The following is a 4828-nucleotide window of genomic DNA, read 5'->3' on the forward strand; positions in this document are numbered from 1 at the left end:
TCTCGATCTCCCGCTCCCCCTTTACCCACCCCCTCGCGCCAATGGTCTCCTTTTGATTGGTCAGAAATGCTTAAACTCTGCCGACTCCGCCTCCCCGGGCAGAACCTCCCACTTTTTTTTTTCTTTTGGCTCTTTCCCTGACTATTTTCTGTAGCAGCGAATCTCTTACCTGCACCTGGTTAGCTTTAACACGCACGATTTACGCTGACTAGTTGATTTATATCTGAAGTAAACGGAGAACTACGCGGTCTCCACAAGAGAGCTAAGGGCTCACTACTCTGAGTATTTATAGCTCTGTGGTTAAGCATAGTTAGCATGTGCAAGGCCAGGGGTTCAATTCCCGGCAACACACACACATACACACTAATCTCACAGCGTGTGTGTGTGTGTGTGTGTGTGTGTGTGTGTGTTTGTGTGTGTTCATGAGTTCAGAGGACAACTTTTGACAGTTGGTTCTTGCCTTCCACCACGTGGACTCGTGGAATTGAACTGTTGATTTAGCCTTGCCTGAGCCCTTTTAAGCATTTTTTTTCCCTTTAAAGTCCAGGAGCAATGTTAGACATTAAAAGGTAATGCAATACATCTGTTAGGCTAACAGAGTCTGGGACAAGCACAGACAGGTGCGAACTTAAATAATTAAAAACAACGCACAGGCCGGGCATGGTGGCACACACCTTTAATCCCAGCTCTCAGTCAGCAGAGGCAGAGGATCTCTGAGTTTGAGGCCAGCCGGGTCTATAAAGTTCCAGGGTAACCAGGGCTACCCAGAGAAACCCAGTCTGGAAAAACAAAACAAAGAAACAATGACAACAACAAAAACCAGTGCCAGAAAGCCGTCAGCTTTAAATCGGTGGTGGAATGAGGAATAATTAGTTTAGTTGTTGATAATTCTTTTTCTTCTCTAGTTTCGGTGCTGGGTGGGCATAACACAGGCCACCTCACAAGCTTGGTGGACGCTCAGTTAGTGAGCTGCCCCCCTGTCCGTTTGTAATTTTTAAATTATGCTCTTTTTTTCTTCTGAGGAGTCTGTGTCTTAACTGTCAACCTCCCCAAATGTCAAAGCACATTACCAAGCACACAGTAGGTGGCTTCATAAGTTAGCTTTTGAACAAACCACCTCCTGAACACTTACGATATAAAATAGCTGTGTGAGGTGCTCTTGGTGGGAAGTACAGACTTACTGCCTGTCCCCTTTTGCCTTTTTATTGCAGTATGTTGATGTCATAATTAATTATATAAATAAGGTGTTTCGTTATGACATTTTCATACATGGGTACTGGGTACATTGGTTATCATGCTCACCCTCTCTGGTCTTAGCAAAATGAGACTACAGAAAGAAATAAGATGCAAAATGTTGATGGTTTATATTACACAAGACTGTGATATAACCTGGATTGTGGGCGGAAGCCGCCATGCACGCACTGCAGAATCAGGGTGGCCCAGGCTAACCTAGAACTGGCTGACTATGTAGCCTAGGATGGCCTTCTGTCTCTGCCTTTCAGGAGCTAGAATTACAGACCAGCGCCCCCACATCCAGTTTATCTGGTGCTGAGGATTGAACCTGGGTCCTCATGCGTGGCAGGCAAGCACTCGATCACCTCCAACACAACCTACTTTGAAGAGGACTCTAAGTCACACAGGAAAGAAAACAAAACAAACGAAAACTTAAGATAGTTAAGCTGGAGATGTAGGTCAGGTGGTAGAGTGTTTGCTTCAAATGATAAATCCCCGGCACCACATAGAACAAGCTGAATGTGGGCTCTTGGGCCCTGTCTCAAAAAAACACAGGAGACCCTGTCTCAAAAAAAAAGTATAAACAAATATGTGAGATATTAAAAATTAAAAAGGAAAATACCACATGATGTAGGTGTGGAAAGCTGCCTAAGTTGTTGGTTCAGATAGTATCCAGAGAGTTTGGTTTTGTGATTGTTTGTTTGATTTATTGTTTTTCAAGATGGACTTTTTCTGTCTAGCCCTGGCTATCCTGGAATTTGAGGTGCACGCCACTGCTGCCCAGTTTATTTTGGTTTTGGAGACAGGATTTCCCTTATCCCAGCCTAGCCTAGAGCTTGCTCTGCCTCTGAGGATGACCTTGAACTTCTGATCCTCCAACCTCCAGAGTGCTCAGATTACAGACCCAGTTTTTGGTTTTGTTTATATGTGGTTCTGGGTATCAAATCTAGGGCGCTGTGAATGTTGGGTAAGTACTAATATCAACTGAGCTCCAACCCCAGCCAGAACTCTAGAAGTCCCATAGCTTCAGCACAACTATGGGCCCTTCCAGTGGGAGACCAGAGACAGGGCTGGGAAAGACAAGAGCTGCCTATGCCTACGCCTTGCCCTGAGAAAGAGTTTAAACTTTCGGTCTAGGTGCAGTGTAGGCTAGGGATGAGGCAAGAGGATCACTTGAGCCCAGGAGTTCCAGGCTGACCCAGGCTGGGGCACGGTGTGTATAGGCAGAGACCGCTTGTTTGTTTCCAGCTGCCCAGACCCAAATAATGACACAAAAACTTTACTAATAACAACACTATTTGGCCAATAGCTTAGGCATAGTTTTAGCTAACTCTTACATCTTAAATTAACCCATTTCTATTAATCTGTGTATCATCACAAGACTATGGCTTACCATATGGCTGGCTTCTGTTGTCTTTCTCCTTCAGTAGCTACATGCTGTCTCCCCAACTCTGCGTACTTTCTCTCTATATCTGTGTTTGAAATCCCCACCCCCCCCCACCCCTCCGGGTTTACTCTACTAAGTCATTGGCTTCTTTAATAACCAATGGTAATAAAACATATTCATAGCATACAGAGGGGAATCCCACATCAGGTGGAGTAGGGTGGGGTGGAGGTTGAGGTGAGGTGACCATATCTATTATAAACGAAGTACAATGGTGGGCAGTGGTTTATTCTTTAGGAGTTAGAAGACTAATTTTTTTTTCTTTTTAGAAATAATTAAATCTGTTGAGGAAGCCGAGCTATGCTTATGCTATATGCACATATATTATACTTATATATATATATATATATAATATATGCATATATTGTACTTACTATACAATACCCCACAGTCTTACGTCAAGGCAAGTACGAATACCTTTCAGAGCTGCACCCAGGAAATTCTTCTGCTTGTGGTGTCATCTTCCTCCACAAAACAGGAACTTTGACCTTCTTGGAAGAATCAGGGAAGTGGTGCTGCCCTTTTCTCTAGACTTCCACTCCTTTCCCTCCCCTGGCCCCAGTCCCTTGGGAAGAGAGACTCTCCAGGAACTAGAGCTGCCCAGCTCCACTGCCTATGGCTCTCGGAATAAGACTAGCAAGGCTATGCAGACGAGAGGAGGGCAGTAGCTTTAATTTGCTCTTTGGAGTTCAGCTCTGCCCTGCAAACCTGCGCGGGGAGAAATAAAACAGCTAGTTTGAAGGGTAGAGTATACAAGATAGAGCAGGGTTTGATTGTCAGCTTCTCAAATGGACAAGAAACTTATGCTAGCTGGGCAGTGGCAGCGCACCCTTTAATCCCAAGCACTCGGGAGGCAGAGGCAGGCAGAGCTCTGTGAGTTTGAGGCCGGCCTGGTCTACATAGAAAGTTCCAGGACAGACTCCAAAGCAACACAGAGAAACCCTGTCTCAAAAAACCAAAAGAAAAAGGAAAAACAAAAACAAAACAAAACAAAAAAAACCCCTGACTCTGAAAGGGTCTCTCCAAGCATTTGCTTTCTCATGTCTGCAATGTGGAAGCATTTGTCTGGGGGATGAGATAAAAAGGCATTTGAATTAGGTATAATGTGCAGGACTTTGCTCGCAGGTAGCCAGTCAGCCAGTTGGTGAGGCAAAGCTTACTTGTTGAAAACCGCCGAGAATGCTGGAAATGGAAGTTCAGCGGAGAAAAATCTCATGCCAAACTGGTATGTGTAGGTGATCTTAGGACTTGGGAGGTAGACACAGGAAGATCAGAGTCAAATCAAAACCAATTCCAGGGCTGGTGGTGCACGCCTTTGTTCCCAGCACTTGGGAGGCAGAGGCAGGTGGATCTCTGGTCTATAGAACTAGTTTTAGACCGCCAGGGCTACACAAAGCAATCCTGTCTTCAGAAACCAAAACGAACAAACAAGCAAAAAAAAAAAAAAAATCAACCAAACAAAACCAAAATCAAAAATCAAAACCAATTAAGCAAAACCAAAACTAAACCACAACAACAACAAAAACCCCAACCAATTCTAGACTGGCCCGGGCTACAGGAGATTTTGTCTCAAAATATAGCAAAACAAGAATTGACTTCCTGTTTTCTGTGTGCCCTTGCACTGAGGTTGGAAGCCCTGGTGAAGATCTTGGGCATGTTGTAGGGGCCTCTCTGATGTGCCTTTCAACCTGGCCCCAGTGAGACCTGCAGCTTGGCCTGGCTAACGCTATAAGCTATCCCACCTTCTTCACTGAGTGGGCTTCTCTCAGTTTCTGTCACGCCACCATCGACCCGCAAGGATGACGCGACCACCGGAGCTCTTCTCACTGCAGTTTATTCCAGGACTTTATTCACTTTCTCTCTCTTTTCCCCTCTCCCTCCCTCCTCTCTTCTCTCTTCCCTCTCTCTGTCTTTCTTCCTCTCTCCTCTCTTCTCTCTCTCTCTCTTTCTCTCTCTCTCTCTCCTCTCTATGGGCAAACCTCTCCCAGCCCTTAAGTAGGCATGGGCTGCCAACCCCGAACTGCCAGGTGGGCACTGCCCATAGGTTCACGCATATGCAAGCAGCTGATGATCATTGTGTTATCATAGCATAAGTCAGACTTTAGCCATCTCAGGAGTTGATTATACATCTCCATCAGGTGTGATTCCATG

This window comes from Microtus oregoni, unplaced genomic scaffold (genome assembly GCF_018167655.1).
Source record: "Microtus oregoni isolate MIOR12 unplaced genomic scaffold, Mior012 000054F_ref0000373, whole genome shotgun sequence".
Classification (NCBI taxonomy): domain Eukaryota; kingdom Metazoa; phylum Chordata; class Mammalia; order Rodentia; family Cricetidae; genus Microtus; species Microtus oregoni.